Source organism: Peromyscus californicus, unplaced genomic scaffold, assembly GCF_007827085.1.
Source record: "Peromyscus californicus insignis strain IS unplaced genomic scaffold, ASM782708v3 Scaffold_8__1_contigs__length_139910024, whole genome shotgun sequence".
Lineage (NCBI taxonomy): Eukaryota > Metazoa > Chordata > Mammalia > Rodentia > Cricetidae > Peromyscus > Peromyscus californicus.
Window position 1 is genome coordinate 36503824 of NW_026294606.1, and position 16404 is coordinate 36520227.

The 16404-nt window shown below is 39.2% G+C and overlaps 2 pseudogenes; both read right to left on the bottom strand.

Moving 5' to 3' along the window:
* Nucleotides 1-9244: 9244 nt before the first annotated feature.
* On the bottom strand, nt 9245-15873 carry LOC128103863 (prolactin-6A1-like; annotated as a pseudogene).
* LOC128103650 (craniofacial development protein 1-like) lies at nt 14870-15338 on the bottom strand (annotated as a pseudogene).
* Nucleotides 15874-16404: the final 531 nt, after the last annotated feature.

The window sequence follows — 16404 nt, forward strand, 5'->3', positions numbered from 1 at the left end:
AATGGTCTTTGGATAGGGGTGCAACTTCCTGTCAAAGTCTCCTTTCCAGATTAGGATTTTATCTGGCTTGGGCAAATACAAGTCTCATGCATACTGCCACAAATACTACTTTCGTTATAGACATTCCTGTCCTGTGGCTCTTACATTCTTTCCACAACCACTTCATTAGTGATCCTTGAGTCTAGGAAGAAAGGGAGTATATATGTCCAATTTCATGCTAAGCATTCTGCAGTCTCTTATATTGTTTAACTTTGTCAATGTAGGTCTATTTATTAATCAACATCTGCTACAAACAGAAGTTTCTCAGATGATAGCTGAGCAATGCACTTGTCTAGGAATATAATGATAAGTTACTAGGTATCTTTTCAATACTTTGTCCATTTAGGAGAAAAATAAGAATAGGTACTCAACTATGGTCAGTGAACTGTCTAGCTATATATTCCTAGTCCAATAATGGTGCCAGGTACAGGCTTCCTCTCGAAGAGTGGACTTTAAAGCTAACCAGAAAGTAGCTGATTACTCCCATGATATGCCTGCCACTATTACACCATTGGTTATGTCTTACCAGCCAGTCATTGTTGCTCGCATGTTTCATGACTGGGTCAAATTGATGGCTATTTTTCTTCTTTGGCACTGTTCATGGCATGATCTAGCACAATGGAGTTTATTCAGTAGTGATAAAGCTTCCAGGTCTGTACCACTTTAATTTCTCCATGTTACATGACTTAAGTGTCAGTGTCTTCATGAATACAGTCTTGCCATTATCAAGAATATTGCCAATAGCCTTTAGTGTCATATATCTATGGTACTTCACTAAACAACAACTACTAAAGAATTACCATTCCTGTCACTGGACTTTTTACTTCTTAGCCTATGGTATCAGGAAAGACATATTGCCCCTTCACATGCAAACTCCATTGTAATTCAGGGCCATGTGGAGTCATCTTGAGTATTTTTCTGTACCAAACAATATTATGTGAAGTGTCTTCACTGTCTAATATTGGACTGGCAGTTGGATTCCAGCTTTCTTACATTGTAGAATAAATGCCCAGCAGGTTAAAACTTGTCTGCCCACATTTCATTTGAACAAATATTTGAATATCTCTACTATGGTATTTGTAACCATAAGAAATAATATATCCATGTTATCTTGATGACTTTGATAAGAGTACTGTAAGTGAAGAGTCATTTTTTAATCTAAGAGTGTTGTCTATATCATTATATATTTTAATGTGTTATTTTTGTGTATTTATCTGTCTATAATACTTACTTTATGGAAACTTAGTATCTAATTCCTGAATGAACAATCCCCCTAGAGATTCATATACATGATGGTCTACTGGAATTGCAGAAAACAGTCTAGTTCTCTCACTGTCCATCTCTAGTGAGTGTAAGGAACATGATTCTTAATGGTGGTGTTAGGGTGTCTTACTCAAAATGTCTAGTGATATAGAGACACATTAGAAGAATTCATGGTTGGTGTGACTATAGCAACTCATCTTCAAACACAAATAAAGCTTTGCTATGTACACCCTCACTGCACGCTCACATTAGAAAGCACCCTCAGTTTCAGAAGTAAACATCTTAACCTTGGATGAAACTTTGGTAAGAAATCACCATTAAGGAGCACATATTACTTAATTGCCAACATTGACTCTTCTTTATACACCAGGATGAGCTTCATGCAATGGCAACAGAAAGCTCAGCCTCCCCCTAGAATCTTTAACAATGTCAGACTCACACTCCTCCATCTACTTCATAAGACAATTATTGGATGCACAAATTTAGTTTAATACACAGTCAGTTACTGGATGCTTCTTCTTCTCCCATTACATCCCCTTCCTGCTGTGGGATGTTCTGTATGGCAAATGTGTTGCTAATTAGTCAATAAATAAAACACTGATTGGCCATTGGCTAGGCAGGAAGTGTAGGTGGGACAAGGAGGAGAATAAAGCTGGGAAGTGGAAAGCTGAGTCAGAGAGACACTGCCAGGTGCCACGATGAGAAACAGCATGTGAAGATGCCGGTAAGCCACGAGCCATGTGGCAAGGTATAGATTAATGGAAATGGATTAATTTAAGCTGTAAGAACAGTTAGCAAGAAGCCTGTCACGGCCATACAGTTTGTAACCAATATAAGTCTCTGTATTTACTTGGTCGGGTTTGAGTGGCTGTGGGACTGGCAGGTGAGAGAGATTTGTCCTGACTGTGGGCCAGGCAGGAAAACTCTCTGTATTTACTTGGTCGGGTTTGAGCAGCTGTGGGACTGGCAGGTGAGAGAGATTTGTCCTGACTGTGGGCCAGGCAGGAAAACTCAAGCAACACCTTCCCCTCCCCTTTTGCTTGTCTACTCTCCCCTCCTCTTCAATATTCCTGTTTTCTTTGCATTTTTATCTATTTCATTGACTTTTTCTCTCACTACCTCTCTCTTTTCTTCCTCCTTTTTTTTTTTGGTTTTTCGAGACAGGGTTTCTCTGTGTAGCTTTGCGACTTTCCTGGATCTCGCGCTGTAGACCAGGCTGGCCTGGAACTCACAGAGATCCGCCTGCCTCTGCCTCCCGAGTGCTGGGATTAAAGGTGTGCGCCACCACCGCCCGGCGTTCTTCCTCCTTTTCTTGTTGTCCCTTTGTATTGTTTCTGCCCTTAATTACTTAGTTGTTCAAAGTCTTTATCCCAGAGAGAGCTAACAGAAATTAAGATTAAAAATTCTTGGTGAAGATTTTGAAGCTCTTCCATTTCTTATAGTTCTGTAACCCAAAAGGAAGCATGATAAATTTAGGCACATGAGCCTATGAGGAAAAATTGTCCCTAATTAATAATGGAATCATGCCTATTTCCATTCTCTTCCTATCCATACATCTTTTTATTGATTTTAAAATTATTTCATTTTTGATAATATGCTTCATTACAATATTTCTGTAAATATTTATTATTAAATATAGAACTCATTCACTCTCCCACTGAACACTCCAGTCTCATCTCCCTATTTCTCAGGCCCTCTTCCCTTTAAGAACATAATTGGAATTTTGGGGAGAATAGCACTGAACATTCAAGCTGGGTTCTTTTTTTTTTTTTTTTGGCCCTGTAGCCATTTTCACAAGACCAATCTGTCAATCACGGTAAAGTGTCTTCTTTAGTTTTGCCTTCAGTGCTTTAAAACTTTTATGGTACAGTTCTAGGTCTTTCACTTTCTTTGTTGGGCTTACTCCCAGCTGTAATTTAGGGGTTGTTCCACTGTTGTTCTGGCCCTTGGATAATAAAAATGCTAATATCGTCACATGATTAATCAATCTCTTGGTTTCCTTTTGCATCTTCCCTGCGAAGAATGATACCAAACAGGTCTAAGATTTCTTGTGTAAAGATATGAGTAGGGTTTGTCTCAACTAAAGGAATATGTGTAGTCAAAGGAAAAAACTCTGAGCAGACAGACGGAAGTTGACACTCCAGAACTATTCTTGGTCTGTAAAGCCTTGGGGTGCTTAAAAAAATTCTATAACACATGAATATTTATCCCTCCCAAAATAGCTGGGTATTTTTGTTGCTCTCATATTTGAGTACTTATCGTTTCTTCATAATCATCTATACAAACGAGGATGCAAAATGATACCCACAGTGAGTTTAGTTCATTGTTTACATAATTAGTTTGCTTTCAGAGTGTCTTGGGATTTACACTCTTCCAGAAAGGATTCTAATGTGAAATTTCAATTAGAAAATGTATTATTTGACAAATTGACAATCAGATAATAAAAGGTCTAATGGTGATTAGTCACTGATCTCACTAACTCTTATGCATGTATATAAAGACATAAAATTTTATTCTTGGCTGGGCGGTGGTGGCGCGCGCCTTTAATCCCAGCACTCGGGAGGCAGAGGCAGGCGGATCTCTGTGAGTTCGAGGCCAGCCTGGGCTACCAAGTGAGTTCCAGGAAAGGCACAAAGCTACACAGAGAAATCCTGTCTTGAAAAACCAAATAAATAAATAAATAAATAAATAAATAAATAAATAAATAAATAAATAAATAAATAAAATTTTATTCTTAGCTGCTTCTGAAATTATAAAAGCTTGGATTTAAATTACACATAAAATATTATTCTGTGTGGTGACTATGCAAAAGTTCATATATTTACTTATGTACATAGAGCATATGAAACACTAGACTTTAAAAATGAGTGTCCTTACCAAAATAGCTATTTCTATTTTCAATGTATCTTGTCCTTCACTCAAAATTTTCTATGAATTATAACACATAATGCAATAATAGCAATAGGTATGTTATAATTTAAATTTCATAATGCTAATTACTGGTAAGATTTGGTGAATAAAGTGAGATTTAGTTTCTATACTATGGAAACAGTTTTAAACATTATATTCAATATGTACTGAATTTTCAGGAGTTTGCTGAACAATTATTCATAAAAATGTTTCAGTTTAACTGGAAAGTTTGCATAGTTGTAGCTTTCTTGTTCAGATGAACTTGAAGTACATGCCTAATCTTAGCTTGTGCTAGAAAGACATTTTGAAATCATGTAGGAGAGACTTAAATCCTGAAGAACAGAGCAAAAGCTTGATCTATGATCCACATGAACACGCATCAATGGAAGTAACACAGGAAATGAGCTTTGCCTTGGAGTTCACACTCCCTCAGAAGTTTTTCATCTGCTCCACCGTGTTCTTGTGTCCTGTTTTTGTCAGGTGCCTCTCGCAGCTAGAAATTACATTTAGTTCAGTTGGATGTGCTTGACTTGTTTGCTCATGAGCGTGAACCCAACACTTGCCTAAGTGAATGAGTAAGTAGACAAGGAAATATGTATTAGCTAAGTGGCCAATAACAGCTTTCTGGAGTGACCTACAAATTTGGGCAATCAGTAGTTACTATTGACCTTTGAAAATATATTAATATATTAATCTGACCAGGTTAAGATATTTTTTAATTCTCAGCATGACCATGAACTATATTTGAAAATAATTTTTAAACCAATTGTGTTAAACAGAATTGGGATTTATGAAAAGAGCCCTAAAAGTTTTGCTTCATTTAATTTGATCTCTATGATTTTTATTTTTCTTTGTGCCATTAAGTGAAGTGAGTAGTTCCGAGTAGTAATTTTGGAAAACCACTTTAAACACTGGAGTAGATAAGCTTCTCAATGGAATACTCCCATGGCTGTCATGGCTGAAGTACTTCCAGTTTGACTTACTCATCTTCCTTTATGGTGTGTAGGCAACAGTGGTATATAGTAATATAAGTTATCACATCCATCTGTGGTGAAGTGATTCCCATGTTTTTCATGGTTGGATTTTTTGTCTTGTCTTTCATGCATACGGTCATTATTGTGGTAAAAGATTTTCATATAGAAGGAATATATCTGGCTGCCTGCTGGGTGGGTAAGGTGCTAGTGTAGAGGAATTATGCTGATAATGCACCTTTTACAAGATATTAGAATGGTTCCTTGGCCATCAATCAAAGGAGGGATATTTTTAAAGTAGCTTTAGAACATAATTATTTTCATTAGCGGTTAGTTGACAATATCTTGAGATTAAGACATGGATAGAAAATCACAGGTAGATTTGAGGGAAAAACAAACAAAGTATTATTAGTCAGCTTCCCATTGCTGTGACACAATCCACATGGAGATCACATTAAGAGGTGAAATTCTAGAATTGATTAACAGTTTAAAGTGGTTTTAGGTCATGGTACCTTGAAGGTGTTGCATTGGTCCTATGACAGTATAGGACCAGTATATTTGTGACCATGAGGGAGAGTGTGTGTGGTGGGGAGAGGGTGAATTAGCATTCTAATGTCTCAAGAATTCCAGGCACACCCTAGTAACATGGATGCCATCCACCATGTCTTCCTTGTAGAGTTATAGAGTTTTTACCAACTAATCACAGTGTCAAAACTTTCAAAATATAATCATGTGGCAATATTGCAGTTCTAAACAAGAACAATGAGGAATGCTTAGGAAAATGGAGAAAAATTTAAAGGGATCAGGGTTTAATGTCTATTTGTAGCTGGCATAGGCATAGTCTGATTCATGTTCATTATTTCAGTCTTAATTATCGTGTGTTGTTGCACATATCATATTTTACTTTCTGATCCATTATGAATCTCTGTGAACAGGAAGGGAACGGAAGAGGTTGAGATTCCAGAAAGGGTTCAGTAGTGATTGAATGCTATTCATTTTACTGCTTAAATAGTTCCAGTTCAGGTTGAGATCTTGTCAATAATATGTGTTCAAGTTCACTAAGAAAATTAGTAATGGGACTTTATTTCCCATTTCTACTAATCTACTATACTATTTTAAGAACATTAAATGAATGTACATTCAGTGGCAGAAAGGTGAAAAGAAATGTTTTAGGGACTGATCATCGCTCTCTCTTCTTTGAACATGTGACTTGAGCCATAAGAAGACAAGAGGGATGTATTATATAATTTGAATGAGATTAATATGAAACTAGACCAAATAAGCCCTGTTAGACAAGAGTGGAGAGAATACATGGGTGATGCCCAAGATGAATTTTTTCTTCTTTTTTGTTTCTTTTTTTTTTTATTAAGGAACTTTTTTATTCATTTTTTATACCAATCACAGAACCCCCTCTCCTCCCTCTTCCTGGGTCTCCTGCTCCCCCCAATCCTACCTCCCATTCCCTCCTCCAACAAGGCAAAGTCTATCATGGGAGTCTGCAAAGCCTGGTATATTCAGTAGAGGCAAGTCCAAGCCCCTCCCCTGCACCAAAGCTGTGAACGGAGTCCCATCACAGGTAGTGGGCTCCAAAAAGCCAGCTCATACACCTGGGATGGATCCTGATCCTACTGCCAGTGGGGCCCTTAAGCAGATCAATTTAAACAATAGTCTCATTTGTGCAGAAGGCCTAGTCTAGTCCCGTGGAGGCTCCACAGCGGTTGGCCTAAAGTTCATGAGTTTCCACTGGTTTGGTTTGGTTGTCTCTGTAGGTTTCCCCACCATGATCTTGATGCCCCTTGCTTATAGAATCCGGGAGCTCAGCCTGGTTTTTGGCTGTGGATCTCTGCATCTGCTTCCATCTGTTACTGAATGAAGGCTCTATGATACAATTAACGTACTCACTGATCTGATTACTGGGGTAAGCCAGTTCAGGCACCCTTTCCACTATAGCTAGTAGTCTAAGCTAGGGTCATCCTTGTGTATTCTTGGAGACCTCCCCAGAACCCAGCCTCTCCCCATCCTCCACCATGGTGTCTCCATCATTGTTCCTCAACTCAGTCCCTGCTCTAGCTCAACCATCCAGTTCCCTCATATTTTCATCCCCCATCTCCCATACTCCATTTCTTCTCCTCAGCCCCAGTTTACTCATGGAGCGCTACTCTATTTCCCCTTCTCAGGGTGATTCATGCATTCCTCTTAGGGTCCTCTTTGTTAGATAGCTTCTCTGGAGCTGTGGGTTTAGTCTGGTTATCCTTCGCTTTACATCTAGTATACACTTATGAGTGAGTACATACCATGTTTGTCCTTCTGAGTCTGGGTTTACTCACTCAGGATGATATTTACTAGTTCTATCCATTTGGGTGCAAATTTCATGATACCATTGTTTTTCATTGCAGAGTAGTACTCCATTGTGTATGTGTACTACGTTTTCTTTAGCCATTCTTCAGTTGAGGGGCATCTAGGTTGTTAACAGGTTCTGGCTATTATGAATAATGCTGCTATGAACATAGTTGAGCATGTGACCTTGTGGTATGATTGAGCATTCCTTGGGTATATGCCCAAGAGTGGCATAGCTGGGTCTTGAGGAAGATTGATTCCAAATTTTCTGAGAAACCAACATACTGATTTCCAAAGTGACTGTACAAGTTGGCACTCCCACCAACAGTGGAGGAGTGTTCCACTTGCTCTGCATCCTGTCCAACATAAGCTGTTATTAGTGTTTTTGATCTTAGCCATCTTAGTTGTAAGATGGTATCTCAGAGTTGTTTTGATTTGCGTTTCCTTGATGACTAAGGATATTGAGCAATTCCTTAAATGTCTTTTGGCCATTTGAGATTCTTCTGTTGAGAATTCTCTGTTAAGCTCTGTAGCACATTTTTTTAATTGGGTTGTTCAGTATTTTGGTGTAGAGTTTCTTGAATTCCTTATACATTTTGGAGATCTGCCCTCTTGGATGTGGGGTTGGTGAAGATTTTTTCCCATTCTGTAGGCTGTCATTTTGTCTTATTTACCATGTCCTTTGCCTAGCAGAAGCTTCCCACTTTCAGGAGGTCCCATTTATTTTTATTTTTTATTTTTTTTGGTTTTTTGAGACAGGGTTTCTCTGTGTAGCTTTGCGCCTTTCCTGGTACTCGCTTTGGAGACCAGGCTGGCCTCGAACTCACAGAGATCCACCTGGCTCTGCCTCCCGAGTGCTGGGATTAAAGGCATGCGCCACCACCGCCCGGCCAGAGGTCCCATTTATTAATTGTTGCTCTCAGTGTCTGTGCTATTGGTGTTATATTTAGGAAGTGATCTCCTGTGCCAATGCATTCAAAATTACTTCCTACTTTCTCTTCCATCAGGTTCAGTGTAACTGGATTTATGTTGAGGTCTGTGATCCACTTGGACTTGTGTTTTGTACATAGTGATAGATATGGATCTATTTGCAGTCTTCTACATTTTGATATCCAGTTATGCCAGTACCATTTGTTAAAGATGACTTCTTTTTTTCATTGTACAATTTTGGCTTCCTTGTCAATAATCAGGTGTTCATAAGTGTGTGGATTATTGTCAGGGTCTTCAATTCAATTCCATTGGTTTACACGTTGGTTTTTATGCCAATACCAAGCTGTTTTTAATACTATAGTTCTATAGTAGAGCTTGAAATCAGGGCTGGTAATATCTACAAATATAGATGAATAGGAACAAATTAACTTAAGTTATAAGAACTATTCAGGAACAAGCCTAAGATATAGGTTGAGCTTTCATAATTAATAAGAAGTCTCCATGTCATTATTTGGGAGCTGGCTGGTGGACAGAGAAAGACTTATTACCTACGTGTCTATGCTAGTGATATATTACCTACATCTCTTTGTTAGTCATATATTTGTATTTCAGGGGAAAATGCAATGTCAACAAACTTGGTTTTTATATATTAACATGTCTAAAGAGTCTGTTATTATTTTTAATGAAGGATCCCTCACAGACAAATATATATTCAAAGTTAAAAATTAAAAAATTGTTTAAAACAAGACAGATTAACCCAAAACAACTCAAAATTAGATTGAAGGGCTGGAAGATTAACAATCTATTTTGTAGACAAGTTGGCACATGAGGAGCCTAAGAGTCAACCTTACGTGAATCCTTTGTCAGGCACTGAATTAAGTTATACAAAGCAAAAAAGCGAGTGTCTTCATCAGGTGACTGCAAGGATGCCAGTCCATTCCCGTATGGGTACACATAACTTTCTGGGAATCCAGGATGAATCTAATCACCAAAAGACATTCATTTATTATTCACTATTGTTTGCTTGCTGATATTCATTTTAAATGTTGAGTGAACTCTTGGGATGAAGTTAGAATTGTAAAATCTCAGGCAAAGGCATGAATTTTAATGTATCTGTCCCAGAGTAGTGTGAATGTGTTAGCCATGAAATTGTATAAGAGAGATTCTTGGATACATTTTATGTATACAGTATACACCAGAATAAGGATGTTTCCACATACAAGGCAGACAGAAAAATAGGAGGATGCTACTTGCTTATAGACATGGACTTTACCATGGGACAATGTCAGTTCACTCCTGAGGGAATTTAAATATGCCCTCAGCAATGGCCCAGACTATGCTTACCTGATTGTGAAGGGAACCATTGCTCTTCAGTACTTTTCAACTAAATCTTTTGTCAACATAATACACGGAACGGAAAACTCAGATTTGGTGAGGACTGCACATGATGTTTTCAGGTGCAGATAGTCCAGGGGTGGTTGTGATGGGAGATTTGGTTATGGCAGGAGTCTTTCCCCCTGCCAAGGAAATGTAGTTGCTTAAAGGACTATGAAGAGCATCTATTTTGTATTGAGACTCCTGATATGTAAAGCATTCTAGAGATGGATAGCACTGCCAGGAAAGCTTTAGTAAAGAGGCTGTGTATTATACTAGATGATTACGTTTTGCTATTTAAAATAAGGTATTTCTGCATTTGTTTCTTACTACAGTGGTCACATCTCTGATGAATTAGAAAAGCAAAGGAACATAAGAAGACTACATACCTTGCTCACTATCCTCTTAAGAGCCTCTGTAAGTTCTTTGATTTTTGCTTCAATGTCTTTGGCTCTTGATATATCATTAGGGACTTCTTCCATATGACTTAGTTCATTTGCTATGTAGTGCAGAGGGCTTTTCCAAGATCCCAACATACTGATCATCTCGTTCAGAAGGAATATATACTAAATATCTGTAATTAAAAAACTGTATCAAATTGGTGAAATATAGAATAGTTAGCCCATGTGGTATATGCTCTAAGAAACTGGACTAAAATATCCATTTATTATATTTATGTAGATGTCAGTTGTTATGGAAATTTCAAAGTTCAGTCATTTGTCTACAGTGTGATTGAATAACACGAAGTATGTCTTATTTGACTAGCTACCTTTTCTTATGATAAATATGTTTTATAATATTTCTTTTTCCTTTTGAAATTCTACCATCTGTCCACCCTGTATAAGCAATAGTCTTTGATGATTTTTTGTTTGTTTGTTTGTTTCTCAGCAAGTAAGCAAGCCTTCCCAGGAAATGAGTAAGTGGTCATAGAACCTGATTCATATAAGATTGCTACCAGCACTGCATTTCAGTGGCAAGTGGTCCAAATGCTTTTCCCATGGGAATGCTTTTATAGTAAAACATATTCTTCATTGATATATTCATTTATGATTTTTTTGTTTACCTTAACACAGTGGAACAAAAATTCAATGAAGACAGCTAGGCCTTTATATATGTGTTTTGCTCATGCTATGTGAGTCATATCTCTTACCTCTCTGGACAGCCTTAGTGTGACCATGTACAGTGGAGAAAAGTTGAACAGCATTGCCTTTAATAAGTGGATTGATGGAAAGCACAAGAAAATGTGATTTCCCAGTGTGTGCTTACTGCCAAGGACATATAAGAAACTCATCTCTGAATAAAATGCTGTTGTGCTGCTGTCTGATGCTTATCCTCTTGGTAATGGAAACAAAGACAAGATTGGATTCCATTGATCCACTAATTTTCAACATTTTCACATTGTGATATGGAATAAACTACAGATGTGTTTGGTTAAAGCAGGGAACCAGAAAGGAGGAAATATAATGATTATAAATTGAAAGTGATTTGATACATGAACCTTGTTGTTACAACTGATATATAGTTGTATCCTGACAACTGCAGTGTCTTACAGGAACTTCTTGTGCAGCTGACTTTTAGTTAAAGCTTAGGAGAAGACCAATAATTTATCGAGGGATGGACATGCAGGTTAGACGAAACCAGGACGATCTTGAAAGTCAAGAGGAGTTGTTTTTGTGATTAGTAATATGCAAAGCAGCAAACACAGGAGCATTTCATATATATAATTAATGAAACTGTATTTACATTTCCTATACATAAATACAAATATGTTTAAGCATGTGTGCAATTCAGTTTAAAGTATCCTACAAAATAACAACTATAATCCTAGATATAGGCATTGGTAAAATAGTTCCCCTGCATGCACAATTTATAGTTCTATTAAATATTATTTAATCTTTGGTTTTACTTACAATATATCAACTGTACAATGTGACTTTTCTTTGATTAATCCTTCCTCTTTCATTCTTCTGCATGTGTGATTGCCATAACAATTATCTTACCCATAACCACCTTCAGTGTGGCCAAGTCAGTGACCTGCTTAGTTCTTCAGCATAAAGCATAAGCTGTACTCACTGGGATCTGTGGGCTCCTTCCTTAGGTATCAAAGGAGCAAAGGTAGATGTGGCAGCCAGTAAGGTCTCTTTCAGGGAACTACTGGCCTGGTGTATATTGCACATCCTCTTACTGGAAAAAAAATCCATTTTAATTCGGACATGAGTAAGTTAATCCATAACCAGAATACTGATACATTTGTTATATACATTTGTTTTATATTGTTGTGGGATGGTCCTTCTGTATGCTGTGAATGTGTGTTGTTCTGATTGGTTGATAAATAAAATGCTGATTGGCCAATAGCCAGGCAGGAAGTATAAGTAAGATAAGCAGACAGGGAGAATTCTGGCAAGAGAAAGGCTGAGTCAGGAGATGCCAGCTCACGTCCAGGGAGCAGCCTGTAATGACATACAGGTAAAGACAGGTAAAGAACATGTGGTGACATATAGATCAACAGAAATGGGCTGAGTTTAAGTGTAAGAGCTAGTCAGTGGTAGGCCTGAGCTAATAGCCGAGCAGTTTTAATTAATATAAGCCTCTGTGTGTTTACTTGAGTCTGAGCAGCTGCAGACTGGGCAGAACATGGAAAAACTTCCAGCTATATTACACACGCACACATACACACACACACACACACACACACACACACACACACACACACACACATACACACACACATATATATGTATACAACCTTTGTGTGTGGGGTTGGGACAGGGAGGTCAGAGATTATGCTTAGGTTTTGGTCCCTGCTTTCTTTCTTTCTTTCTTTCTTTCTTTCTTTCTTTCTTTCTTTCTTTCTTTCTTTCTTTTTTTCTTTCTTTCTTTCTTTCTTTGATTTTTCGAGACAGGGTTTCTCCACATAGTTTTGGAGCCTGTCCTGGATCTTGCTCTCTAGCCCAGGCTGGCCTTGAACTCACAGAGATCTGCCTGGCTCTGCCTCCAAAGTGCTGGGATTAAAGATGTGCACCACCATAGCCTGGCATTGGTCCCTGCTTTCTATCTTCTTTGAGACACCATCTCTTTTTCTCTGCTGTACCACACAGCAAGCTGGCTGGACTGCCACTGCCATGGATCAACCTGTTACAATATCCCATCTCACTGTGGTAGTGCTGGCCTTACAGACTTATGTTATCAGTTCTAGCTTTCTGTGGGTTGTAACACAAATCTTAGAAGGTCTTATAATAAAAATCCCAGAGCCAGATAATGGGGTGAATGCTGAAAGATCAGAGAAGCAGAACAAGCCACAGTCAACCTCACCCTGACAACTCTTCAGTCAATCCTGTTTCTAGGAATCCTCAGACTGAAAGCCTCTGAGTCCTCACCCATGAGGGCCTCAGTTAAACTGCTTAAAAGCTTCTAGTTCCTGGTCCTCACACCTTATATACCTTTCTGCTTCCTGCCATCACTTCCTGGGATTAAAGGTGTGTGTCCTTCCCAACAAAGACATGAGATCTCAAGTGCTGCAATTAAAGGTGTGTGCCACTACACCTGGCTCTGTTCCTAGTGTGGCCTTGAACTCACGTGTAGCATGAATCTTAAAAGGTCTTATCAATAAAAACAAACCTGGAGCCAGGTATTGGGGTGAATGCTGGAAGATCAGAGAAGCAGAACAAGCCACAGTTTCCTCACCTCGTCAATTCCTCAGCTGATCCCGTTTCCTCAGACTGGATGCCTCTGAGTTCTCATCCAAAGGGATCACAGCTGAATTCCTGCTCAAAAGCCTCAAAGCTTAACCAGGTTCTAGTTCCTCATCCTCACGCCTTAAATACCATTCTGCTTCCTGCCATCACTTCCTGGGAATAAAGGCTCTTGTTACCATGCCTGGCTGTTTCCAGTGTGGCTTGAACTCACAGAGATACAGGCAGATCTCTGCCTCTGGAATACTAGGATTAAAGGCATGTGTGCCACCATTTTCTGGCCTCTATATCTAGTGGCTGTTCTGTTCTCTGACCCCAGATAAGTTTATTAGGGTGCACAATATTTTGGGGAACATAATATCACCACACTCACAGAGATCCAGAAGGATCTCTGCCTCCCCAGTGATAGGATTAAAGGTGTGTGCTACCACTGCCTGACCTTTATATTTAATATAGTGGCTGGCTTTTTGCTCTGTTCCCCAGATAAGCTTTATTGGTGTACACAAATAAAATATTACCACAGTGGGTTATGAAGATCCTGATGTCCTCAAACTGATCTTTTCACCTACTTTTTCCATATCAATTCTGTAATCATTTCCTACCCCAACCCACCTCCATCTATCCTCCCAAACAGTTCTGCCCCTTACTATTTTCTTTGAGATTTCAAGAAACTCTTCTGTGATTGTTCCCCTACTCCATTAAAGCTGCTTTCTTTTGCTGATGGCATGTATTACCTAATTGTGCTGCAGCATGCTTCCCGGTAAACTATAGAACTCTGCAACTGCTGGCTTGGAGGTCTGCTTTGTAAAGGAGCCAAATGTAAGTGAGGTACTTACAAATATCCTGTGCATTTCTGCAGGGAGCTCTCTGATATTTTGAGAGTCTTATGGCACGATCAAGAAGGTCCTTTGGAGACATCTCACCATGGCCAGTCAACCTGGCATGCATAGGAAGAGAGGCCACATTCTCCCACAGGAAGAGGTTCAAGACCAATAGCATCAGGAGTGTCCCTGCTATATAGAAACAGAAGCTAGGATGAGATTTTTTTCATCAGAAGTTATCAGCATTAATACAATCTCTGCCCGGTGTCCTTGAATATCTGTACTAGTAAATAAATATCTACTACTGAAAGATTCAATTAAACAATTAATTTACATAGCTATATAAAGAAGTTGGTTATTTCCAACTTTTTGGATTGCTATCAAAACAGACACTAGGTGAGATGAAGATACATACATGAAACTTCGATGTAGAAAAACAGCTTCCCTGGAGAGCATGATGAACACTGGAGCTACTTCACAGACACACAGAAGAATCCCCATGGTCAACAAGATGAAGCCATTACCCAAAGTGTCAAGGTTTCATTTTGCTCAGCCTGAGACCTCCGCTAATTTCTAACTGCATGTGGTCCATTAGATCCAGAAATCTTTCTGTTCAATGTACCTTCTTGCCCTCAGATATGGATGGCCAGTTCTTTTCCAATCCTTTCTTCCTCTTTGAAGCTCTCCCAGTCCTATTCAGACTTGTCAAGGGTGTTCATTTTCTGTTTTGTTTTATTTTTTTGTTTGTTTTGTTTTGGGCTCCATTTTTCTTCCAAATGGCTGTTCACACCACTTGACCTTTGTGTATCCATCTAGCAGAGAGTGATGACAGCTGGAGAGACACCAGCCTTTGGTTTTTCTGTCTCATCTTGCTGGAGATTTGCCTGCAGCACTCACTTCCTTAGTCACTCTCACTGCTTCACCAGCAGTCAAACACTTGGGTGGATTTTCACCCTTTCCGTTTGCCCAGGGTCCTCTAGATAATCTGCTTTGACCCCAGTTTATTTAAACTTGTCTCTAGTTTCCTCTGCTTCCTTGTGAACTAGGCCGGCTTTTCCCTTCAGTTCCGCTGCATTAAGGAAACTGGGCCACAGTCTATCTTCCTTCTTCTTCCTTGAATTCCCTGGCCCAAAGCCTCCTTCTTCCTTGTCATCTTACTGTTACTACCTCCAGATTTTCTCATCTTACAAGAGACCCCCTTTTTTTCATTAAAAAAAATTATTCATTTTACATACCAAAGATCTCCCTCTTCCCTCTTCTGGCCCTCAGCCTCCCCCTCACAACCCAACCCCTATTCCCTCCTATAAGAAGATAAGGCCTCCCATGGGGAGGTATATTTAGTAGAGGCAGGTCCAAGCCCCTCTGCCTGCCGCAAGGCTGTGCAAGGTGTCCCATCATAGAAGTGGGTTCCAAGAAGCCTGCTCATGCACCAGGGATGGATTAAATAAGAGATCACTTTTTTTTTTCTCTTCTAGTCTGAAATTTTCTGAGCCTACATTCTTTTCCTTTGGGTTTTCTCAGCCAGCTCTTCACCATCCTTTTCCTCTTCCTTCACTAACTCATTGACATCATTTTCATTGTACTCTCCACTCGATGGCACATTTTCCTACCCCTCTTCTAACATGGAGAAGTCTTGGGTGTTGAATTCCTCCATGCAGCTGAGGCTCAGGGCCTGAAACCCAGAGAACCACAGCCCCTTCCTACAAACATCTAAGTCTGTGGAGAGAACTTAAAGCATCTAGAATGGCCTTCTGAGAGAGCCTTTGAAAATCATTCACCACAGCCTTGAGGCAGGGGGAAGGGCTTGAACACACCTCTACTGAATGCACCAGGCTCTGCTGACTCACTATGGGAGGCCTTACCTTCTTGTAGAAGGGAATGGAGGGGGGGTTGGGGAGGGGAGACTGGAGGGGCAGGACGGGGAGGAACAGGGGGATCTGTGATTTGTATGTAAAATGAATAAAAAATTTCTTAATAAAAATATCACCACTGACACTTTAAGGTTGTGAATTTACACTGATATTCAGTGGTCTGGTTCTCCAAGACTTTGTCTCTAAGTCAGCATAC